Raw genomic sequence first — 26,140 nt, 5'->3', positions numbered from 1 at the left:
TTTAAGACAGTTTCACTCTGTTGCCCAGGCTAAAATGAAGTAGGGCGATCTCAACTCACTGCAACCTCTGCCTACCAGGTTCAAGCGATTTTCCTGCCTCAGCCTCCTGAGTAGCTGGGATTACAGGTGGCCACCACGACACTCAGCTAATTTTTTGTATTTTTAGTAAAGAGGGAGTTTCATTAAGTTGGCCAGGCTGGTCTTGAACTCCTGATCTCATGATCTGCCCACCTCAGCCTCCAAAAGTGCTGGGATTGTAGGTGTGAGCTACCAAGCCCAGGCTTTTTTTTTTTTTTTGGATACAGTTTCACTTCTGTTGCTCAGGCTGGAGTGCAATGGTGTGATCTCAGTTCACTGCAACCTCTACTTCCCAGGCTCAAGCAATTCTCCTGCCTCACCCTCCTGAGTATCTGGGACCACAGGAGTGCACCACCGCACCTGGCTAATATATTTGTATTTTTGGTTGAGACGGGGTTTTGCCATGTTGCCCAGGTGCAAGGCTCATGAGTACAGTTCCTGTTTCATTCACCTCAGTATCCCCAGTGCCTGAGACATGCCTGGCATTTAGTAAATCCTCAAGAAATATGTGTAAGGGAGTGAATAGTTTCGGCTGGAAGTGGGAAGCCTCCCACTTCTCTGTCCACAGTGTCTGCGTGTCCCTCCCCCGGGGGTGTTCCACTGCTCACTGTATTTCCTATTGAAAATGTCCTGGACCTGCTCCCTCAGTGTGTGGGTGATGTGGATCTGGGAGAGCCTCATGTTGTAATTTTCTGCAAAGCGTAAAACGACTATGGGTTTGGGCTGTTCAGTGAAAAGGCACTTGGGGAATTTTAAGGAATATGATTTTCTAATTATGGGAAACTCCTTCTCTGGCAATTAATGGATCTTTAGAGTGGGCCCCTCAGGTCCTTCAGCACCAAGGTGTTGATGGAGACATGTTTTTTCCAGAAGGACATGCACTGTCGTCGCAACAGTGATCAGCTGGAAATTAATTGCTGACATTTGAAAACCACGAAACCAATACATAAGTCCCAGAGGTGAGGGACACTGTGGAGAGTGGATTCTTGTGCCCCAGGCTGGTGGGTAGGGAACGGGGGCTTCATGAAGTCCCTAGAGAGCTGGAGAAAAGGGAAAGAACACAAGCTCAGCTAACTCAGCAGGTGGTGGGGGATGGGCAGTCCCCACAGACACGGGGTGGGCCTGGCAGCTCCCAGTGGGCACTCACTCACCCAGAGGGTGTTCATTAAAGACCACCAAGTATGGCCAGGAACAGTGGCCTATGCCTGTAATCCCAGCGCTTGGGGAGGCCACGGTAGGAGGATCACCTGAGGTCAGGAGTTGGAGACCAGCCTGGCCAACGTGGTGAAACTAGAAATACAAAAATTAGCTGGACATGGTGCTGTGAACCTGTAATCCCAGCTACTAGGGAGGCTGAGCCAAGACAATTGCTTGAACCCAGGAGGTGGAGGGTGTAGTGAGCCAGGATCATACCCCACATGCCAGCCTGGGCAACAGAGTGAGACTGTATCTCAGGAAAAACAAAAACAAAAGCTGGGTGCAGTGGCTCACACCTGTAATCTCAGCACTTTGGGAGGTGGATCATCTGAAGTCAGGAGTTCAAGACCAACCTGTCCAGCATGGTGAAACCCTGGCTCTACTAAAAAAATATAAAAAATTATCTGGGCTTGGTGGTTCACACCTGTTGTTTCAGCACTTTGAGAGGCTGAGGCAGCAGGATCATGAGGTCAAGAGTTCGAGACCAGTCTGACCAACATGGTGAAACCCTGTCTCTACAAAGAGTACAAAAATTAGCTGGGTGTGGTGGTGGGTACCTGTAATCCCAGCTACTCAGGAGGCTGAAGCAGGAGAGTTGCTTGAATGCTTGAACCTAGAAGGCAGAGGTTGCAATGAGCCGAGATTTTGCCTCCAAACTCCAGCCTGGTCAACAAGAGTGAAACTCTGTCTCAAAATAAGGCAAGTGCCAGCATGTACTGGGGGATCCCGGACTGCCATGAGCCCCTGACTGCAGGGCAGGGAGAAAGAAGGGGAGGAGGGAGTGACTCTGGGCACTTGGGCCAGGCTTGTAGTGAGGGTCTCAGTCCGCTAAGGGGGCTGGGTATGAGGAGCTGTGGTGAGGAGAGTCATGAACTCCCCCAGTCATGGAATGTCCCAGAATAGCTGTGCAGAAAAGAGTATGAGAGACCAGAGGGAGAGAGCAGCTGCTCTCTGGGACTTGGGCCCCTCTCTCTGGGCTCCCCCACCCCCAGTGACTCTTCCCACCACCAGTCTTGTCAACCCCTTTCTCCTCAGTACTAGAGGGTGGCCACACAGTCACCGTCTACTACTCACTTGCAGCCACACCCTGGCTCCTCAGAGCAGCCCCAACATGGGGGCTCCACAGGGCATCACCTGTCTCCCAGCCCAGACCCTGGCACCTTCCTGCTGCTCGATCCTCTTCTTGCCTTTCCTCAAGTGTCTCCCTGCTTCCACTCCTCTCCTTCCTTGCTTACTTCCACCTCCTGCCTCCCAGCCCAGCCCCAACCTTTTCCACCTGACCTTAGTGACACACCCCTCCCTCCCTCTCTCCCTCCCTCCCTTCCTTCCGTGCCTCCCTTCCACTACTTCTCTCCTCTCTTTCTTTCCTTATTTTCTTTTTCCTTTCTTCATTCGTTCCTTTCTCTTTCTTTTTTTCTTCCTCCCTTCCCTTCCCCTTCCACTTCCCCTTCTCCTTTCTTCCTTCTTTCTTTCCTTCCCTCCTTCCTTTTTCCTTCCTCCCTCCCTTCCTTTCCCACTTCTCTTCTTTCTTTCTCTTTCCTTCCTTTCTTCCTTTTTCTTTTTCTTTTTTTTCTTTCTTTCTCTTCCTCTTTCTTTCTTCCTCCATTCCCTTTGCACTTACACTTCCCATTCTCCTTCCAGCCCTCCTTCTTCCTTTCCTCCCTCCCTTCCTTTCCTACTGAGGAGTCTCTACGTGTTGTCAGAGACACCTCCACTTGGTCAACTCCCTGTGACCCCTGTTTCTCAGACTTGGAGGGAAATAAGGGCACGCAAATTGTGACCATGGAGGTGGGGCAAGGCTGCTAGGAAGAACAGGGAGTGTCTGAGGTAGTGATTCTCCTACCTCAGCCTCCCAAGTAGCTGGCATTACAGGTGTGTGCCACCACATGCAGCTAATTTTTGTATTTTTTTTCAGTAGAGATGGATTTTACCATGTTGGCCAGGCTGATCTCTTGAACTCCTGAGCTCAGTTGATCTACCCACCTCAGCCTGCCACAGTGCTGGGATTATAGGCATAAGCCACTGTGCCCAGCCTAATTTTAAAATTTTTAACTTTTTTTTTTTTTAGACAGAGTTTTGCTTTTGTCACCCAGGCTGAAGTGCAGTGGCACTCGGCTCAGTGCAACCTCTGCCTCCCAAATTCAAGAATTCTTCTGCCTCAATCTCCACAGTAGCTGGAACTACTGCCTCCCAGATTCAAGAAATTCTCCTGCCTCAGTCTCTGCAGTAGCTGGAACTACAGGTATGTGCCACACCCAGCTAATTTTGGTATTTTTTAGTAGAGACAGGGTATTACAATGTGGCCAGGATGTTCTCAATCTCCTGATCTTGTGGTCCACCCATGTTGACCTCCCAAACTGCTGGCATTACAGGCGTGAGCAACCACACCTGGCCAAATTTTCTCTGTTTAATTGTCTTTAGAGATGAGCTCTTGCTCTGTCACCTAGGCTGGAGTGCAGTGGCTCAGTAATAGTTCACTGCAGCCTCAAACTCCTAGACTCAAATGATCTTCCCACCTCAGCTTTCTGAGTAGGTAAGACCGCAGGTGAGCACCACACCCTGCAAAGTTTCTACGTTTTTTTGTAGTAACGGGTTTTCACTATGTGGCACGGTCTGGTTGAACTCCCAGCCTCAAGTGATCCTACCATCTTGGCCTCCCGAAGTGCTGGAATTACAGGCTTGAGCCACCGTACCTGGCCTTGAGTACAGAATTTCCTTAGGGGGTGATGAAAATGCTCTAAAATCGGTGATGGGTGTGCACTAAAGTGTGAGTGATATCTCAGCAAAGTTGGTTTATTTAAAACAACAACAGGCTGGACGAAGCGGCTCATGCCTGTAATCCCAGCACTTTGGGAGGCCAAGGTGGGTGGATCATCTGAGGTCAGGAGCTTGAGACCAGCCTGGCCAACATAATGAACCCCTGTTTCTATTAAAAGTATGAAAAATTAGTAACTTGAATGAGGGGCAGGTATCCCACCTGCTCCAAGCAGCCCTTTATGAGCCCCAGCTTTTTCTGGGGTCCTCGAATGAAACCTCCCAAATCATACCCAAGTCATTCCCAACATGGGCCTCCTCCCCTTTTCTAGCCCCCGCTGGGAGATGCTGAGTGACAGAGGCTCAGGCTTTGGGTGTTCCTGTCAAAGCCTCACCCCAGGAGCCCCACAGGTCAGGCCCAGTCCATGGTTCACATGGCCCCATTTCATCCTCTTTTTCCTTTGAGAGCAATTTGTCCCTGAGAGATCCCTGGATCCCTCATTCAGGTGCAGTGCTGTAGGGCAACACTTCTTCCCGGGGTGACCCAGGCCTGCAGTGTCCCAGTGTCACTGGCAGGCCTTGACCTGGCCTCCACCTGAGTCCCTGCTCCTCCTCTCCCACAGGGAACATGACATCCTCTTCCCAGGGTACACCCACCTGCAGAGGGCCCAGCCCCATCACTGGAGCCACTGGATTCTGAGGTGAGCTGGGTGAGTTGCTGGGGCTGTACTGGATGGGAGGACCCTGGCTTCCCTGACTCTCCTGCCCCTGGCTTTCCACAACGGTGCACGGTGCTGACCCTAGACTCTGAGTGGCTGCTGGAGGTGCAAAAGCTGATTGCTGTCCTGCCCCTGGGGAGGTGGGTAAAACTCCAGTGCCCTAAGGGCCTGGTGAGGGTGGCTGCTGCATAGCCTAGGGATTCACACAGGAGCTGGGAAGGGCAGAAAGGGTTAGAAAATCAGGTTATCTGCTCAGAGGGGTCCCTGCATGGAGCCCAGGTCTTGCTAAGGTGGGGACATCCAAGCCAGTGAATGTGTCTGAGCAGGGCTGGCCTCCTCAGGCTCCTAGTGAGTCCAGCCCACTGCCCTCAGGCTGACATATGGGGACATGTGTCAGGAGAAAAGGGTTCTGCACCCAAGGTTACTTGCTGCCTGGGGATAAGTGTTCAGGAGACATGAGGGGACAAGTGTTGTGGACCCAAGGTGACTGGGCCAGGGAAGAGGTTGAGCTCCAGGTGGTTGCCCTGGCAACTAGGACTTCATTCTGTGTGTGTGTGTGTGTGTGTGTGTGTGTGTGTGTGTGTGTGTCTGTCTGTCTGTCAGGGTTGCCTGCCAGGAGCCCTGGTCACCATGAATCCCTGTCCCTGAAGCAGGGCCATTTTGGGCAATCGCCTGGGTATAGACAGAGAGCTGCTCTGAGCAGGTGAGATACCCTGTCCCTCCTCCCTAGGGAGAGTCACCCTCAGCACTCACCAGGAGATGCAGACACACCAGAGGGCAGGAGCCTGTGGCCCCTGGTGAAACCATCATTCATTGCCTATGGGCACTGAGCTTATCTAGGCCAAGGGTCACCCATGGCACGGGCACCTGGTACTGAGAGACTCAGGGCTCCTACCTCCCTCCTGAGACTGGAAAAGATGCCTCCCCCAAGCTCCCACCCCACCCACCCTAATCCTCTTCCCTGATCCTTTTTCAAGGGGGAGGGGGCCAGGCAACCAGCTTAGGGGAGAGGAGGCCACACTCCCTGTTCTCCAGCCCAGCCCTGCTTCCTCCCAACCCCCAGAACTCAACTTTGGTGCCATCACTCTTAACAGCATGGATGCCACCAGTGAGCGTGACTTCATGGGTGAGTGTTGGGGAGCCAGTCCCCTGCCCTGTGCCTCACTTCTGTCCCGCAGCCCAGCTTCTCTCCAGTCTTCTCCTACTCCTGTATGGTCAGACTGATTGTACACTAAAGTGTAAACTTTAAATGAGTACATTGGGCAGGGCACGGTGGCTCACGCCTGTAATCCCAGCACTGGCCAACTTGGTGAAACCCCATTTCTACTAAGAATACAAAATTTAACCAGGTGTGATGGTGAGCACCTGTAGCTACTTGGAGAGCTGAGGCAGGAGAATCGCTTGAACCCAGGAGTCCAAGGCTGCAGTGAGCTGAGATCACACCAGTACACTTTAGCCTGGGCAACAAGAGTGAAACGTTATCTCAAAAATTAAAATAAAATAAAAATAAATAAATGGGTAGATTTTATGTGAACAATACCTCAGTAAAGCTGGTTTATCTTATTTTTTGTTTTGTTTTGCTCTGTTGCCAGACTTGAGTGCAATGGCACGATCTCAGCTCACTGCAACCTTCACCTCCTGGGTTCCACTAATTCTCCTGGCTCAGCCTCCCAAGTAGCTGGGATTACAGGTGCGTGCCACCACACCCAGGTAATATTTTTGTATTTTTAGTAGAGAAAGGGTTTCATGGTCAGGCTGGGTGAGTACCAGAGAGGCTTAGTGACTGGGAATCTTTTCTTTCTCTCAGCTGAGTTCCTGTTCTAGGCTTCATTCTGCATGACCCATCTCAGCAGGATGGCCAGGGACCTCATCCTCTGTGGCACCAAGGAATTCAGCTTCGTGTAGCTCTCAGATGCCTACAGGTAAGCCCTGAACTGCCACTTCCACCTGCCCCTCCCAGCCTCTGCATTCTCCACGCCCCTTAGGCATGGCTTCCTTCCTCCCTGCCCTCTGCCAGACCTGGCCAGTGAGCTGCTGGACCAGACAAGGGCCTAGCCTTTTCAGTGCCTGCATCTTTGTCCACAGCACCAGAAGCAGCCTGATGCCCCAGAAGAAAAACCCCGACAGCTTGGAGCTGATCTGGAGCAAAGCAAGGGTGTGTGATTGGGCAGGTGAGCATGGCAGGGAGAAAGGAAGGTAGGATGTGAGATCCACAGCAGGGGCAGAATTCCTGGTCCAACCCCATGCCTCTCTTCTTGCAACATTCCGTGCTCCTGATGACCCTCAAGGAACTTGCCAGCACGTGCAACAAAGACCTACAGTTGTGAGGCTGGGGACAGTGGCTGTGGGAGGCCTGCCTGCCTACACACCATGTGCCAGTTCTCGGGGTTCTGGCATACCCAGGCAGGGACCCTCAAGATTGCCGTACCTACACCAATCCTGTGCACTCAGCCCCATCTGTGGCTGCTTTTGGAGCTCTCGGCCCTTCCTTTGGGTACTGAGTATTCTTCCCATGGAAGGCAGCAGGGATGCCTCAGTGTGGGGGGTGGCTGTGGGGACCCTGGGTGCCAAGAGGAACATCTTCTGCCATGTTCCTCCCAGGAGGACAGGAAAGCTTTGTTTGAAGTGTCAGACACCATGAGTGCTGTGCTTCAGGTGGCCACTGGCATCATCTCTACACTGCAGGCAAGACCACACCCACCTGCCTCTCCTCCCCTAGATCCCAGGCACTGGGGTGGGCTTGCCAGGAGAGTGGCCTTGGGGGGAGGCAAGGTGGGCGGAGGACCTGGACAGGGAAGGAGAGGTGTGCTGGCTCCTGTTCCTGGGGAACAGGGAAGGGACAGAAGCTGCTGCCATGCAATGGAAGTAAATGAGACTCAAGGGACCTGGGGCCTGTCAACTGACCCAACCAGAGCCCTTTTAAAAAAGAAAATTTATATAAAAGGTTGTCATGGTGGCTCACGCCTGGAATCTCACACTTTGGGAGGCTGAGGCAGGTGGAGCACTTGAGTTCAGGATTTTGAGACCAGCCTGGCCAACATGGTGTAATCATGTCTCTTAATAAAAATGCAAAAATTAGTTGGGTGTGGTGGTCCACACCTGTAATCCCAGCTATTTAGGAGGCTCAGGTAGGAGAATTGCTTGAACCTGGGAGATGTAGTGAGCCGAGATGATGCCACTGCATTACAGCCTGGATGACAGAGTGAAACTCCATCTTCAGATATGTAAATTAGTTAATTAAATATCTTTTAAAAATTATTTTTTAGAGACAGGGTCTCTTTTTGTCACCCAGGCAAGAGTGCAATGGCACAGTCATAGCTCACTGCAGCCTCAAACTCCTGGGCTCAAATGGTCCTCCCACTTTAGCCTCCAAAGTAGCTGGGACTACAGGTGTGCACCACCACACCTGGCTAATTTTTTGAATTTTTTGTAGAGACAGGGTCTTCCTGTATTGCCCAGGCTGGTCTCAAACTCCTGGCCCCAGGCCATCCTTCCACTTTCATCTCCCAAAGTGCAGGAATTATAGGCATGAGCCACTTTGCCTGGCTGATTTCTTTTAAAATATGTTATTATGGGAATTTCTGTCTATAACAGCTAGAGAATGCATAATGAATCCTATGTACTGACTGACACCCAGCTTCAACAATAATCGACTCACGAATATTCTGGCTCCAGCTGTCTTTACACACTGCCCAACACTGTGGGTATTGGGTAATCCCAGCACTTTCAGAGGCCAAGGCAGGTAGATCACCTAAGGTCAGGAGTTTGAGGCCAGCCTGACCAACATGGTAAAGCCCCATCTCTACTAAAATGCAAAAAAATTATCTGGGCATGGTGGTGCATGCCTGTAGTCCCAGCTACTTGGGAGGATTGAATCATTTGAGAATCACTTGAACCTGGGAGGTGAAAGTTGCCGTGGGCCAAGATTGCACTATTGCACTCCAGCCTGGGCAATAAGAGCTAAACTCTGTCTTAATAATAATACTAAGGCTGGGCACAGTGTCTCATGCCTGTAATCCTAGCACTTTGGGAGGGCAAAGTCACACAGCTTGCGGTAGGACCTCCAGTCATTAAAGTTACCCGGTATAACAGAGACTACTGAGTTACTCACCGATGACCAGAAGTGAAATGTGGAGCCCAGACCTTTGAAAGGCTCGATGGCACTTAAAGAAAAAAGGGGGCGGGGCACGGTGGTTCGTGCCTATAATCCCAGCACTTTGGGAGGCCAAGGCGGGTGGATCATGAGGTCAAGAGATTGAGACCATCCTGGTCAACATGGTGAAACCCTGTCTCTACTAAAAATACAAAAAATTAGCTGGGCATGGTGGCACGTGCCTGTAGTCTCAGCTACTCAGGAGGCTGAGGCAGCAAAATTGCTTGAACCCAGAAGGTGGAGGTTGCAGTGAGCGGAGATCATGCCATTGCACTTCAGCCTGGGTAACAACAGGGAAACTCCGTCTCAAAAAAAAAGAAAAGAAAAAGAAAAAGAAAAAAGAGGGATAGCATATGCTATAGACTGAATGTCTGCCTCAAAGTTCATGTTGAATCCTAATCCCCAATGTAATGGTATCAGAGGTGAGGACTTTGTGAGGTGATTGCAGCTATTGAGGGAGGAGTCCTCATTAATCGGATTCATGCCTGGTAAAAGAGGCCCTGGAGTGCTCTGTTACATCTTCTACCACCTGAGAACACAGCAAACAGGCACCATGTAGGAATCAGGGCTTCCCCAGACAACAAACCTTCTCCTTCCTCCACCCTGACCTTGGGCTTTCAGCCTTCACAAATGTGAGAAATAAATTTCTGTGGTTTATAAGCCACCCAGTCTATGGTATTCTGTTATATCAGCCCAAACAGACTAGGATAGTACAGTAGCTTTCGAGGGCAACTGGAACAAGGGGAAGGAGGACTGACTTTATTTGTTAAAGATGTGAGCAACTGGCCGGGTATGGTGACTCATGCCTATAATCCCAGCACTTTGAAAAGCCAAGGGGAGCAGATCACCTGAGGTCAGGAGTTGAGACCACCCTGACCAACATGGTGACAACAAAAAAATTAGCTGGTTGTGGTTGTGCACACCTGTAATCCTGGGCACTCGGGAGGCTGTGGTAGGAGAATCACTTGAACCTGGGAGGTGGAGGTTGAAGTGAGTGGAGGTTGTTGCAGTGAGGCGAGATCGTGTTCACTGCACTCCAACCTGGGTGATAGTGACTCCATCTCAAAATAAAAAAGATGTCAGCAACTTAAGTATTTTTAACGGCTGGGCAGAGGGGACCAATGAAAAAGAGTAGGACATCGTGATCTGAGGGGAGGGTTTGGCTCAGGAAGGAGGAAGTACACCTCTTCCTTGGATACTGGAAGGGAAGGTGTTGCTGATGAAAACTCCAAAGGAAGAAAAGGTCCATGGAGGATGCTTCATCACTGGGTTTAAGTTTTTTAACAAAATTGGTGAGGAAGACATCTGCACAGAATCTAAAAAATAATGAATGCAGCCATGGTACCTTAGGGCACTGGAAAAGGCAATGCACCTGACCTCTGGGGAAGCTGATCTGACAGGTACGCGGGACGTCTTGGTGTGGGGAATCTGTGTGGAGATGCGTCTGGAGACAGTGAGTCTTACTTCCTGACCTTATAACCATGCAGCTCAGCAGTCTCTGCGAGAGTCAGCTCCCTGCAATTTGCATTCCAGGTACTGCTTTCAGGCGTTAAGACTTGTACAATGGGGAGGGTAAAAGAAATACATTTTAATTTGTAAGAAAATGAAGCATTCAAAAATACAATTACCTGCTCTATCCAGGGTATATTTGCTTTCCAGCCTATCTTAGCAGTTACAGAGGATAACTGCTAAGTACACTTGGCTCGTTCATTTGAACATCATGTGAGCACAATTGACAACCCATCTTAAAAAAAATCTTGAGAAAATATTTAATTTCTTGACTAAATTTAGCTTTCAGAAGGGATGAGTGATTCTGTTGATGGTGATTGAGACGGTTAATATGTAGATGTTTTCTTCTTGGTATGTGAGAGACATGTTTGTTTTAGTGGGAGCAGCAGGTGTGTATAGAAGGAGACCTGGAGTCCCAGGCCACCACACTACTTGGGCTGGTAACATGTATTTTTCAAGTTCTGCTCCACCAGGCTGAGTACCATGTGTTGATAACTGACATCTGTGCTTCTATCAAATTAAACCTGAAGTGCCTTTCTCTTTTCATTTCAAATAACTTTGCTCTTTCTTTGCTTATGCCATTTAAAGTGAGATTTGTACCAAAGTGTTAAAATGTATTTAGTGTATTCCTTAATAACATGAATGTATACATTACAATCTTTGATTTAATCATATCGTGAGTCTTTAGTAGCAGTGTACTCTTGCACTGGAAATCTTTCAGCTATCTTTAATCTTTATCAAGTTTTTAGTTTATTAGTCTGTTTAATCTTTTTTTTTTTAATTTTTTATTGCATTTTAGGTTTGGGGGTACATGTGCAGAACATGCAAAACAGTTGCATAGGTACACACATGGCAGTGTGTTTTGCTTTCTTTCTCCCCTTCACCCACATTTGGCATTTCTCCCCAGGCTATCCCTCCCCACCTCCCCCTCCCACTGGCCCTCCCCTTTTCCCCCCAATAGACCCCAGTGTTTAGTACTCTTCTCTCTGTGTCCATGCATTCTCATTTTTCATCACCCACTTATGAGTGAGAATATCCAGTGTTTCGTTTTCTGTTCTTGTGTCAGTTTGCTGAGGATGATGTTCTCCAGATTCATCCATGTCCCTACAAATGACACAAACTCATCATTTCTGATTGCTGCATAATATTCCATGGTGTATATGTGCCACATTTTTCCAATCCAGTCTATCATCAATGGGCATTTGGGTTGATTCCAAGTCTTTGCTATTGTAAACAGTGCTGCAATGAACATTCGTGTACATGTGTCCTTATAGTAGAACGACTTATAGCCTTTTGGATATATACCCAGTAATGGGATTGCTGGGTCCAATGGAGTTTCTATGTCTAAGGCCTTGAGGAATCGCCACACTGTCTTCCACAATGGTTGAACTAATTTACACTCCCACCAACAGTGTAAAAGTGTTCCTTTTTCTCCACATCCTCTCCAGCATCTATTGTCTCCAGATTTTTTAATGATCGCCATTCTAACTGGCATGAGATGGTATCTCAATGTGGTTTTGATTTCCATCTCTCTAATGACCAGTGACGATGAGCATTTTTTCATAAGATTGTTGGCCTCATATATGTCTTCTTTCGTAAAGTGTCTGTTCATATCCTTTGCCCACTTTTGAATGGGCTTGTTTGTTTTTTTCCTGTAAATCCGTTTGAGTTCTTTGTAAATTCTGGATATCAGCCCTTTGTCAGATGGGTAAACTGCAAAAATTTTTTCCCATTCTGTTGGTTGCTGATTCACTCTATTGACTGTTTCTTTTGTCGTGCAGAAGCTGTGGAGTTTCATTAGGTCCCATTTGTCTATTTTGGCTATTGTTGCCAATGCTTTTGGGGTTTTGTTCATGAAGTCCTTGCCTACTCCTATGTCTTGGATAGTTTTGCCTAGATTTCCTTCTAGGGTTTTTATTGTGCCGGGTCTTATGTTTAAGTCTTTAATCCATTTGGAGTTAATTTTAGTGTAAGGTGTCAGGAAGGGGTCCAGTTTCTGCTTTCTGCACATGGCTAGCCAGTTTTCCCAACACAATTTGTTGAACAGGGAATCCTTTCCCCATTGCTTGTTTTTGACAGGTTTATCAAAGATTGTGTGGTTGTAGATATGTTGTGTTGCCTCTGTTGCCTCTGTTCTGTTCCACTGGTCTATATCTGTGTTTTGGTATCAGTACCATGCTGTTTTGATTACTGTAGCCTTGTAGTATAGTTTGAAATCCGGTAGTGTGATGCCCCCCGCTGTGTTCTTTTTGCTTAGAATTGACTTGGCTATGCGGGCTCTCTTTTGGTTCCATATGAAGTTCGTGGTGGTTTTCTCCAGTTCTGTGAAGAAAGTCGATGGTAGCTTGATGGGTATAGCATTGATTCTGTAAATTACTTTGGGCAGTATAGCCATTTTCACGGTATTAATTCTTCCTAACCATGAACATGAAATGTTTCTCCATCTGTTTGTGTCCTCTCTGACTTCGTTGAGCAGTGGTTTGTAGTTTTCCTTGAAGAGGTCCCTTACGTTCCTTGTGAGTTGTATTCCAAGGCATTTTATTCTTTTTGTAGCAATTGTGAATGGCAGTTCGTTCTTGATTTGGCTTTCTTTAAGTCTGTTATTGGTGTAGAGGAAGGCTTGTGATTTTTGCACATTGATTTTATATCCTGAGACTTTGCTGAAGTTGCTTATCAGCTTCAGGAGTTTTTGGGCTGAGGCGATGGGGTCTTCTAGGTATACTATCATGTCGTCTGCAAATAGAGACAATTTGGCTTCCTCCTTTCCTATTTGAATACCCTTTATTTCTTTTTCTTGCCTGATTGCTATGGCTAGAACTTCTAGTAGTATATTGAATACGAGTGGTGAAAGAGGGCATCCTTGTCTAGTGCCGGATTTCAAAGGGAATGCTTCCAGTTTTTGCCCATTCAGTATGATATTGGCTGTTGGTTTGTCATAAATAGCTTTTATTACTTTGAGATATGTTCCATCAATACCTAGTTTATTGAGGGTTTTTAGCATAAAGGGCTGTTGAATTTTGTCAAATGCCTTCTCTGCATCAATTGAGATAATCATGTGGTTTTTGTTTATGGTTCTGTTTATGTGGTGAATTACGTTTATAGATTTGCGTATGTTGAACCAGCCTTGCATCCCCGGTATGAATCCTACTTGATCATGATAGATAAGTTTCTTGATTTGCTGTTGCAATCGGCTTGCCAATATTTTATTGAAGATTTTCGCATCTATGTTCATCATGGATATTGGCCTGAAGTTTTCTTTTCTTGTTGGGTCTCTGCCGGGTTTTGGTATCAGGATGATATTGGTCTCATAGAATGATTTGGGAAGGATTTCTTCTTTTTGGATTATTTGGAATAGTTTCAGAAGGAATGGTACCAGCTCCTCTTTGTGTGTCTGGTAGAATTCGGCTGTGAACCCGTCTGGACCTGGGCTTTTTTTGTGTGGTAGGCTCTTAATTGCTGCCTCGACTTCTGACCTTGTTATTGGTCTATTCACAGGTTCAGCTTCCTCCTGGTTTAGGTTTGGGAGGACACAGGAGTCCAGGAATTTATCCATTTCTTCCAGGTTTGCTAGCTTATGTGCGTAGAGTTGTTTGTAATATTCTCTGATGATGGTTTGAATTTCTGTGGAATCTGTGGTGATTTCCCCTTTATCATTTTTTATTGCATCTATTTGGTTGTTCTCTCTTTTCTTTTTAATCAATGTAGCTACTGGTCTGTCTATTTTGTTGATCTTTTCAAAAAACCAGCTCTTGGATTTATTGATTTTTTAGAGGGTTTTTCGTGTCTCAATCTCCTTCAGTTCAGCTCTGATCTTAGTTATTTCTTGTCTTATGCTTGGTTTTGAGTTTTTTTTATCTTGCTCCTCTAGCTCTTTCAATTTTGACGATAGGGTGTCAATTTTGGATCTCTCCATTCTTCTCATATGGGCACTTATTGCTATATACTTTCCTCTAGAGACTGCTTTTAAGGTGTCCCAGAGATTCTGGCATGTTGTGTCTTCGTTCTCGTTGGTTTTGAAGAACTTCTTTATTTCTGCCTTCATTTCGTTGTTTATCCAGTCAACATTCAAGAGCCAGTTGTTCAGTTTCCATGAAGCTGTGTGGTTTTGGGTCGGTTTCTGAATTCTGAGTTCTAACTTGATTGCACTATGGTCTGAGAGGCTGTTATGATTTCAGTTGTTTTGCATTTGCTGAGCAGTGCTTTACTTCCAATTATGTGGTCAATTTTAGATTAGGTGTGATGTGGTGCTGAGAAGAATGTATATTCTATGGATTTGGGGTGAAGAGTTCTGTAAATCTCTATCAGGTTTGCTTGCTCCAGGTCTGAGTTCAAGCCCTGGATATCCTTGTTGATTTTCTGTCTGGTTGATCTGTCTAATATTGACAGTGGAGTGTTAAAGTCTCCCACTATTATTGTGTGGGAGTCTAAGTCTCTTTGTAAGTCATTAAGAACTTGCCTTATGTATCTGGGTGCTCCTGTGTAGGGTCCATATATGTTTAGGATCATTAGCTCTTCTTGTTGTATCGATCCTTTTACCATTATGTAATGGCCTTCTTTGTCTCTTTTGATCTTTGTTGCTTTAAAGTCTATTTTATCAGAGATGAGAATTGCAACTCCTGCTTTTTTTTGCTCTCCATTTGCTTGGTAAATCTTCCTCCATCCCTTTATTTTGAGCCTTTGTGTATCCTTGCATGCGAGATGGGTTTCCTGGATACAGCACACTGATGGGTTTTGGATTTTATTTAATTTACCAGTCTGTGTCTTTTGATTGGTGCATTTAGTCCATTTACATTTAGGGTTAGTATTGTTATGTGTGAATTTGATACTGCCATTTTGATGCTAGCTGGCTGTTTTGCCTGTTAGTTGTTGTAGATTCTTCATTATGTTGATGCTCTTTAGCAATTAGTGTGATTTTGGAATGGCTGGTACTGGTTGTTCCTTTCTATGTGTAGTGCCTCTTTCAGGAGCTCTTGTAAAGCAGGCCTGGTGGTGACAAAATCTCTGAGTACTTGCTTGTTCCCAAAGGAATTTATTTTTCCTTCACTTCTGAAGCTCAGTTTGGCTGGATATGAAATTCTGGGTTGAAAGTTCTTTTCTTTAAGGATGTTGAATATTGGCCCCCACTCTCTTCTGTCTTGCAGAGTTTCTGCCAAGAGATCTGCTGTGAGTCTGATGGGCTTCCCTTTGTGGGTGACCCGACCTTTCTCTCTGGCTTCCCTTAGTATTTTCTCCTTCATTTCAACCTTGTTGAATCAGACGATTATGTGCCTTGGGGTTGCTCTTCTTGCGGAATATCTTTGTGGTGTTCTCTGTATTTCCTGCAGTTGAGTGTTGGCCAGTCTTGCTAGGTGGGGGAAATTTTCCTGGATAATGTCCTGAAGAGTATTTTCCAACTTGGATTCATTCTCTTCGTCACATTCTGGTACTCCTATCAAACGTAGGTTAGGTCTCTTCACATAGTCCCACATTTCTTGGAGACTTTGTTCATTCCTTTTTGTGCTTTTTTCTCTGATCTTGGTTTCTTGTTTTATTTCATTGAGTTGATCTTCGACTTCTGAAATTCTTTCTTCTGCTTGGTCAATTCGGCTATTGAAACTTGTGCATGCTTCGTGAAGTTCTCGTATTGTGTTTTTCATCTCCTTTAATTCATTCATATTCCTCTCTAAGTTATCCATTCTTGTTATCATTTCCTCGAATCTTGTTTCAAGGTTCTTAGTTTCTTTGCATTGATTTGAAACATGTTCTTTTAGCTCACAAAAGTTTCTCACTATCCACCTTCTGAAGTCTAATTCTGTCATTTCGTCACAGTCATTCTCCATCCAGCTTTGTTCCCTTGCTGGTGAGGAGTTTTGTTCCTTTCTAGGAGGCGAGGTGTTCTGGTTTTGGGTGTTTTCCTCCTTTTTGCGCTGGTTTCTTCCCATCTTTGTGGATTTATCCACCTGTCGTCTTTGTAGTTGCTGACTTTTCGATTGAGTCTCTGGGTGGACCCCCAGATTGTTGATGATGAAGTATTTCTGTTACTTGGTTTTCCTTCTACCAGTCTAGCCCCTTTGCTGTACGACTGCAGAGGTCCACTCCAGGCCCTGCTTGTCTGGGGTGCACCTATAGCAGCTGCGGAACAGTTGGGATGCTACCAGTTTCTTTTTCTGCTATCTTTGTCCCAGAATGATGTCTGCCAAATGTCAGTCTTTTGGATATAGAGGGGTCAGGGAGCTGCTTGAAGAGACAGTCCGTACTTTATAGTAGCTCAAGTGCTGAGCTGTGAGCTCTGGTGTTCATTCAGGGCTGTTAGGCTGCTATGTTTAGTTCTGCGGCAACAGAACTAAAAAAAAAGCCCTTTTTTTCTCAGCTGCTCTTTCTGAAGGGGTTGGTGCTTTATCTTTGAGTGTCTGCCGGGTTGTCCTGTCCAGCTAGGAGGCAGTCCTGTCCTGCCGGGGCTCCGCCCTGCTGGTGTGAGGTTTACCCTGTTTCTGCGGTCTCCACTCTGCAGCCGTGGGCTCCGCCCTGCAGCCGTGGGCTCCGCCCTGCGGCGGAGTCTCTCTGTTGTACCGGGTTGCCTCAGCAACAGCAGGCTGCGTCAGCAATGGGCGTGTACCTCAGTAGGGGCTGATTGCCTTGGTAATGGCGGACGCCCCTCCCGCACGGAGCTGCGCCTTAAGGTAACCTCCTAGCAGCGAGCGTTTGGAATCCCGTTTTGTTTGTCACACTGTGCTACCCCCTAATGCTTTGTCCTGGGCTGGCTCACTGTTCAAGTCCCGTTCAGTCTCAAGTTCAGCCCTCTCAGGTCTCAGGTTGCCAGTTCAACAGGGCACCCGGAACAGTGCGCTTTTGTGCAGACCTCTGTGGAGCGCCTGTGTGCTCCAGCGCAGGCCGTGGTTGCACTGGCTGCTGGCTACACCAGTCAAGATCTCTGGCTGGCGTCCCGCGTTTGTTTTATATCTGGGAATTTCCCTGTTCTATGGGCAACAAAGGTCCGTCTGGAAATGCGTCCCTGACTCACCTACTTTGCGCATCCAGTGAGAGCCTCAATCCTGGGTTGTTCTCACAGCACCATCTTGAGTCCCAACTCTAGTCTGTTTAATCTCTTATGCCACTTTTACACTTATGCCATTTAGACTATCAATTAATAAACATTGAGAAAAATAATTATTATAACTGTTACATTGAATTCAGAAGAGTGACACATGTTTAATATTACATTCTATAAAAAATCCTAAGCTTAATTTCAGGAAAGATTCAGTTTTATTCTTATAAGTATTTATAATTAGTCAAAACTCCCCCTACCCCAATCCCTTATCAAAATCAATGTTCATAAACCAACAGGTGAGGTTTTTGTGTGCCCACTAGATGCTTATATGTCCACGGGCAGGAATGATCACAGGAATTAACATATCCATCCAGCTGGACTGTGGAGATGTTTCTAATGTTTGATAGAGATCCTGCTATTCACGTAACTGTGGAGTGACTTGGCTAACTGACATATTTTCTTTAGGATCCATGGAGCATGTAACACATCCTGGTGCTGTTCTCAGCCTTCTATGGCCTCTTGGTCACTGTTTCCTACCATCTGAGCTGGCAGAGCAGTGACCCATCTGTGTTCATGTGAGTGATCTATGCCTGTGCTCTGTCATCACTGAGCAGGGAGCGTGGTTCCCACAGCGTTTTACCATGACTGAGGTGGGGAGATGGCAAATCACTGCCCATTGTAATTTGACTCTCATTATTAAACTAGCTGGTCATTCACCAGAGGAGGGCAGGAGAAATACAGGACCAGCCAGAAATTAGTAACAGTTAAAAGTGAATATCCAGCAAACATTTTGGCTTTGCTCCTTTGATTTTGGAGTAAAATGCATAGTGGCAGGAACAGATGGCCAATAGCACCCAAGCCCTGTTGTGACTTTCCCTTGGGTGAGTTGGGTGAGAAGCTACCACCTCAACAATACTTTCTCTAGATCCATTAAACTGCATCCCTGCATTGAGGCAGTTACCTGTGGAGACTAAACCAGCACCTCTGAAAGGAAAGGTTTTTGTGCTATTGTTTTGTTGTGGTGGTGTTGGTTCACAGTCTGGCCAATGCCCTCTGGATTTAAAGTGAGATTTGCACCAAAGTGTTAAAATGTATTTAATGTGACCCTTAGTAACGTGAATGTATACATTACAATCTTCTCTTTCATCATATCTTTTAAGCCTTTGGTCACATGTACTCTGGCACTGGAAATCTTTCAAGTGATGCCAGAGTGAGTTTCCAATACTGACAGTAGCATCTTATGTAATGTGTTTAAATTTATGAAAGATTTTGATTTAAGATAACCATACTCTTGGAGGACCAGAGACAGCATAATTTTAGGCTATTATATGCGGCAGTATCAAAGGCATGAAAAAATGGAAAAAAGAAAAGTTAAATGGTTCTCACACTTTTTAGTGTCAGTTGTATTACTTCAGTGTTCACTTTCTGCTGCTAATTGTTTGTGAAGATGAAGCTCTAGTGGGCTGTCAGAGATGGAGGACCGTTCCTTTGTCCCACTGCTGACAGTAGAGGGTGATGCTGCTGCTGAGGTACTTGACTGCTCTCATTAGGGTGAAATTTAGAATTATGATCACTTGAACAAGTACCTCTTTTTAGATTTTAAATGAAGAGAGCGCTTGCTTTTGTCATGTGTGGTTGTGAGATCTAAGTTGAAGTTATTTACCAAAAACACTGCCCCAGGGACGTCATTGATAAAGTAAAACCTATGTGTTTTTCCACTTTCAGGTCCTTCATTCAATGCAGACTGTTTCCTAAGTTTTTACATCAAAATCTGGAAGAGTCAGCTGCTGATCCTCTCCCCAAGAAGATGAAAGATTCTGTGGTGAGACATTTGTGTTATGTAACGTAGTATAGGAGGGCCTCACCTTTTCAGCAGAGCTCGGGCTCTCAATGGGCCTCTAGGCAGGTGGACATGAGAAGGGCTAGGACAGAAAGAGACACCTCAGCATGTCTCTGGCACACTGAGCTGTTGAAGTGCCTGCCAGGTGCAGCCCTTTAGAGCATCTTGATGGCGGCCATTATGCACACATGGCATGGGTGCTTAGGTGACCTTCAGTTGGTTGCAGTTTGCCAGGATAGTCACATGAATCACAGTGAGTCAGTTTTGTCTATTGCTGGCACCAAATAGCAGGTGGGCTCTGCACAAATGAAAGCTTTTCAGATAAACGTTTAGCCAACCTGCCTTCCTGATGTGGTCCACATACAACTCTTCTCCATATCTTCTCCCTGCAGCTCCACACTGAGTTCAGAGCACTCTTTCAAAGTTGATGTCTGCACAGCCATTGCTTGGGGCACTTGGGCTTTAGACTTAGGGCTGGGTCACAGAGAAGTGGGTAACCACACTGGGGAGCACAGGAGAAGAAAAGGAAGGAGAGGGAGACAGGAAGAAGAGAATCCTACAGCTATAAAATAATGATGCCGTTTCCTTGTTCATCAGGAAAATGGCTCTGGACAGCTTCAAACTTTTTTCTCTTTTTTTTTTTTTGAGATAGTCTTGCTCTGTTGCCAGGTGCCAGGCTGGAGTGCAGTGGTGTGATCTCAGCTCACTGCAACCTCTGCCTCCTGGGTTCAAGCAATTCTGCCTCAGCCTCCTGGGTAGGTGGGACCACAGGCGTGTGCCACCATGCCCAGCTAATATTTTTGTTTTTTTAGTAGAGATGGGGTTTCATCATGTTGGCCAAGATGGTCTCAATCTCTTGACCTTGCGATCAGCCCACCTTGGCCTCCCAAAGTGCTGGGTTTAGAGGCTTGAGCCACCGCACCCAGCTCAAGCACTCTTTTAGCAAATGTAGTTTCTTTGGTATCAACTTACAAACATTCATATGTTAAAAATATTTAAAACAATCCAGCAGGTTTGAAAGCCAAATAGAATTTTTGAAACAAGTAAACAAGTGAATCAATTGAATTATACACCACCACACCACCCCACACATGGAAGATTAGATACATCTGAAGAGAGAATTAGTAAACTGAAAAATAGAGAAGAAAATATTCAGGACATAACACCAATTGACAAAAAAAAAATCAAGAAATATGAAAGAGAAATGAAGGATAGATTGAGGAGATTTAAAATATATCTAATCAGAATTCCTAGAAAGGCTGAAGCATAATTAATACTTGGTGAGATAATATCTCAAAGTTTACAAGAATTGATAAAAGATACTTATCTTGAGATTCAGGAATTTCAGTGAATCACAAGTAGGGTAAATTGAAGAAGAATGAATCCACACCAGCCAAGCCATAGAAACTGCAGCATGCCAAGCACATATACCAACTTAAAGCAAGTAAACAGAATGAGCAGATTACATTCAAGTGAATGACGAACTACAAGCTCTCTTATCGAGAGCCATCATGGAAGCCAGAAGATAGTTGTTTGATGTACTTAATGATGTGTAAATAAAGTAACTACCAAGCTAGAGCTTTACTCCTGCTGAAAGTATCTTTTAAGGATAAAGGCAAAATAAAGTTTAGAAAAAGAAATGCTCAGAAACCCTCATTACATGTAATCTGAAGGTATTTTCAGTAGAAAGTGGTCTTGTGGTAAAAGTAGTTTGAGGAGAAAAGACAAAAAGGAAAAAAGATGATCTTGGCTGGAAGGTCTGATTTGCAAGTGAACAAAAAGAAAAAATGGCAGGTTTTGTGCAACTACTAAAGGAATAGAAACAAAGCATGTAGGTTCCAATTCCAAACAGGAAATAACAGAAAACTAAAAATAGAAGTTATTCATAAATAACAAAATGAAATTGGACTACTATGTCATACTGTACTTAAAAGCAATTTCAGGTAAATTATAAGCCTAAATATGAGAAAATAAAACCTGAAAGCACTTAGGGTCACAATAATGGAAACTTCTTCCATGATATCAGTGTAGAAAATAAGTTTTTAAAAGAACACAAAAGGTTCAAATTTATTTAAATTGTGACTTGATTTATTATTTTAAATTATACAGAAAAGCTACTAGTGTCTAGATGAATATAACATTTCTCTAAATCAATGAGCAAACCATATCTCTCCATTGAAAATATTTGCAGAAGAATTGCACATACACTTCACAAATGAGGAAATATAAATGGCTAAAAAACGAGTATATGGTCAACTTCATTAATTATCAGAAAACTCCAAATTGAAATCACACTGACTTACTGTTTCAAAACTACCATACCAAGAAAAGTAAAGTGCTCACAATATTAAGTGGTGAGAAGTGTAGAGCAAGGTAATTCTCATGTATTGCTGGTGGGAATGAATTAGTATATACATATTGGAAAAAAGTTTGGTTATATAAAAGTTTAAGACATGAGTAGACTGCACCCAGCAGTTCTACTCCCAAGTACTTTTCTGGAGCAAATCTTGCACATTTGCACTAAAATACACGTATAAAGTTGTTCATAATAGCACTTGTTCATGGAAATGCCAAATGAGTTGTCCGTAGTGAAGGAAATGAACTTACAGCTAAATGCAATTCATGGTTGAATCTTAACCACATAATGGTGAGCAAAGGAAACATAACACAAAATAATGCATATAGTATGGTACAATATTTTGGGTAAACATGGACAAAATTAAATCGGTTACAGTTGAATATTTAAGTCCTAAGTAGTGAAATCATTTTTTTTAAAGCAAGAAAATAATTTTCACCAGTCAGGTTTGTTTCTGGGAACCTCCAGGAGGGGAAAGAAGGATTGTGATCAGACAGCCACATGCAAAAAGCTTCTAGAATGCTGGAAATGTTAGATTTATTGAATTAGTTGGTGGTTACAGAGGTGTTCACCTTATAATTATTAAATTGTGCATACTTATATATACTTTATGGTTACCTGTGTCACATTTTAAAAATATAAAACATTTTTTTAAAAAGACTAACATCAAACATTTATCCAAAATATATAGCGAAATGAGTTTTTCAGGCTTAGGATCCATAAAATAAATAACGCATATACAATACCCCGAGTTAGATTTAAGAATGTAAAAATAAGTCCGGGCATGGGGGCTCAAGCCTGTAATCCCAGGACTTTGGGAGGCCAAGGCGGGTGGATCACGAGGTCAAGAGATCGAGACTATCTTGGTCAATATGGTGAAACCCCGTCTCTACTAAAAATACAAAAAGTTAGCTGGGCATGGTGGTGCGTGCCTGTAATCCCAGCTACTCAGGAGGCTGAGGCAGGAGAAAAAAAAAAGAATATAAAAATGTTAAACTTGTATTTTAAAAAGGTAATAAAATAATTTGGTACAATACTTGTGGCAAACTTAGCAAAATTAAATATCTCTCTAATATCAACAATCCTTACAATTTGATTTTTAAAACCCTATAGGCAAATTATATGTGTATCATTTGTATATAACTATATAAAAATACATATATATCTGAGCTCCAAAATGAAGTCATTTGAAATTTTATATAAAATTGAGGAACAAATTATTAAGTAAATGTATAATTATCCTTCTTATAAATTAATGCAAATTAAAACCAGTTGGCATTTTTTTGTACACACCATTAGCACTGGGAAAATTAGTTGTGGTGCCAATTGTGTCAAGATGCAATCTCTTAGACATCATTTGTATTTATGTAAATTATTATCATCTGGAAAAGCATAATTTATCAAGGATCATAAAATGCTTGCAACCTATGATAGAGTAAATCTATTTGTTAGAGTTTTTCTAGGAAATCAATTCAAATTATGAAAAAAGTTTTAGGTACATAAAGATAATTTCAGCATAATTCATCATGATGAACAATGGAAGGCAACCTAATAGTAGCAGTCAAGGGATATTTGCAATAACTATATATGTCATTAAATTTCATTCACTAAATGTTTTGAGTGATCACATGGCATTATATGTGTGTATATGTGTATGACATCACAAGGTAGAAAATTATTTAGTCACTAAATGATATTAGTGAGCCTACACAATTTTATCTATATATGTGTGCGTGTATATATATATATTAGGTAGTACAGTAGAAAAGATAGAAAATTGTTTGCACACTAAGATTAGACCCTTATGAAATATGCATAGAAATACTCATATACATAAGGATTATAGCTAGAGCCATGGTTTAACATCCACAGGAAAATACAGGCTTGGGAAACACAAAAATGCAAATACTGTTAATGTCAGGCTATAATCATTGTGAATGATTTTTCCCTCATATATGTTTTAGGGTGCTGCAGTGTTATTGTTATTCTGTAATAGAAAATTAACCATAAAAATTACAAAGATCTAAATTTGAGATTTTCTTCCATCTTGCAGAACATCCCTTTCACATTCATTTTTGTAAGATCTAACAGTGCAATTCACTATTAAGACATAGGGCATTTATTCAGAAGAAACAGATTCTTAAACTCTTGTTTAAATAATTTAACAGTCGCAGATTTGTTTTAAACCTTCAAGCATGTGAAGAAAGAGGGCAGTACCAGTAATTCTCTTTTTATATTACAAAAGTAAGTTTAAAATAAAATAAACTCTCCTGAAAAACCTCACATATATTCATGTCTTATAGAAGGTAGAAAGATATAATAATATACATTTAAATGAGCAAAAAGTTATTTAACAAGAAAACCAACAAGTTACAAACTTTTTAGAGTGTTAAAGCCTGCTATCACAGGACAGAGTAGCAAGTTCTGAAGTTCAGGTGTCTTACAAGATTCCTTTTAAAAATAGTATTTTTATTTTAAAAAATAGATTTTATTGTGTATATTTAAGGTCTATAACACAATGTCATGAAATACATATGGATAGTAAAATGGTTACTATAGTGAAATAAGTTAACATATCTGTCATCTCATAGTTACCCATTTTTATTTGTTTTTGTGGCAAGAGCAGCTAAAATCTACTTATTTTGCAGGAATCCCAAATATAGTTTTATTAATTATAGTTCTCATGAACATCAGATCTCTGGAGTTTTTTATCCTATGTATCTGCTACTGTATAACTTCTAACATACATGTCTCCATCTCTACCTCCCCCATGTTCATGTTAGCTCCTGTTTTATTCTCCATCTCTGTATATTTGACTCTCTCTCTCGATTCTACCTACAAGTGAAATGATGGAGCATTTGTCTTATGATGGAGTATTTGTCTTTCTGTGTCTGGGTTACTTCACTTAGCAACATGTGCTCCATGTCCCTCCATGTTGTGGCAAGTGGCAGGATGTCTCTTTTTATAAATACTGAATAATATTCTATTTATCCCTTGTTTCTCTGTTGACAAGACACTCAGGTTGTTTCCATATCTTGGCTACTGTGAGTAGTGCTGTAATACACATGGTAGCACAGATATATTTATAGCATGGTGGTTATATATCCTTTAGATATATGCCTAAAAGAGGGATTACTGGGGCATAAGGTAGTTTTGTTTTTAATATATTTTTTAAAATATAGAGATGGAGTCTCATTATGTTGCCCAGGCTGGTCTTGAACTCCCAGGCTCAAGCAATCTTCCCACCTCGGCCTCCCAAAGTGTTAGAATTATAGGCATGAACCAACTCACCTGACTTATTTTAAAATTTATTTAGAACCTCCATATTCTCTTCATAATGGCTACACAAATCTATATTCCCACCACTATATATATATATATTGTGTTGCAGTATAATATTTTGGAGCAGAATAATATCTCTTTTTTGTGGCTTTGGGGAAAAACAGCTGTTTTCTTTTTATTTAGCTGTTATTTTCAGCAGTATTAGGAGAGCAGTCTAGTTTCATAAACTAGCATCAAGAGTAAAAAGCTCAGTAATTGCCATTTGCCATATGTATATCTCCATCACTGAAGCATCTGTTTAGAACTATTTCCCATGTGCAGCTGGGGATGTAGGGCAGTTTTTGTTTATAGGTAAATGTCCTTTGTTAAATGTGTGTTTCATGAGTAGTATTTTTTCCCAAGTCTTGGCTTGCCTTTTTGTGTCTTTTGAAGAGCAAAAGTTTTACATTTTTGTGATGTCCAATTTATTTAATTTTTTTTCTTTTACAGTTCAAACTTTCAGTGACCCATGTAAGAAATCTTTGCCAAATCCAGGGTCGTTAAGATTTCTTCTTATGGTTGCTTTGAGCAGTTTGGTGGTTTGTTAGATTTATAATGTTGAGTTAATTTCTGTATGTGCAGCAAAGTAAGTGTCAAAGTGTTTTTGTTTTATTTTATTTGTAGATGACTATTCCGTTGTTCCAGCACATTTCATAAAAAGGGTACTCCTCCAGTATCCTCCAACATCCTCCTCCAGGTTGGGAGCTCTTCATTTGTCCCAACATCCTTAACACATTTATTTAGTACATAGAGGTGCTGTTCTAGGAACTTGGAGTACACATGTGATCAAGATAGACTCCAGCCTACCTTCATGGCATTTGCAGTGTGGCTGGGGACACCTATGAAGAACAAAGAAATAGACAATGCCACGACCTGAAGAGTCTTCTGCAAAAGCTAATGCAGGGGAAGGGGAGGGAGGGTGGCACATTGGGGAGGAGATGAGGAGTGAAGGAGATGCTATCTCTGTCATCGCCTCCCCTGACCATGACTACCTGCCCCTTGCATAAGCCTGCACCTGCAAACATGAAGTTGAATCCAGAAAAAAGCAGGAAGAAATACCCTGACCTTCTCTTATCTTCTAGTCTCCTGGCAACACCTCCCATTGGCTGAACCCAAGAGAAGCCACCTGTTACAAGAGTCCCTGACATACTGCACACAGGGCAGCCTCCCTGGTGCCGAGCTAAAT

At 43.6% G+C, this 26,140-nt stretch overlaps 1 long non-coding RNA gene across 3 annotated transcripts; it reads left to right on the top strand.

The window, feature by feature from the left end:
* The first annotated feature begins 5,182 nt into the window (after positions 1-5,182).
* LOC100895179 (uncharacterized) lies at positions 5,183-25,824 on the top strand. 3 transcript variants are annotated; one of them, XR_013526873.1, is made up of 5 exons: positions 5,183-5,451; positions 5,726-5,874; positions 6,556-6,670; positions 19,163-19,259; positions 25,579-25,824. It is a non-coding gene; the product is annotated as an uncharacterized LOC100895179 (long non-coding RNA). The 3 variants fall into 3 exon arrangements; XR_013526872.1 differs by lacking the exons at positions 19,163-19,259; positions 25,579-25,824 and adding exons at positions 6,834-6,919; positions 10,252-10,462; XR_013526874.1 differs by lacking the exons at positions 19,163-19,259; positions 25,579-25,824 and adding an exon at positions 10,252-10,456 and having other exon boundaries at positions 5,190-5,451.
* Positions 25,825-26,140: the final 316 nt, after the last annotated feature.

The sequence above is a fragment of the Callithrix jacchus genome, chromosome 15 (assembly GCF_049354715.1).
Source record: "Callithrix jacchus isolate 240 chromosome 15, calJac240_pri, whole genome shotgun sequence".
NCBI classification, from domain to species: domain Eukaryota; kingdom Metazoa; phylum Chordata; class Mammalia; order Primates; family Cebidae; genus Callithrix; species Callithrix jacchus.
Note: the sequence above shows the minus strand (reverse complement) of the source record. Positions and strands in the feature narration are given on the sequence as shown.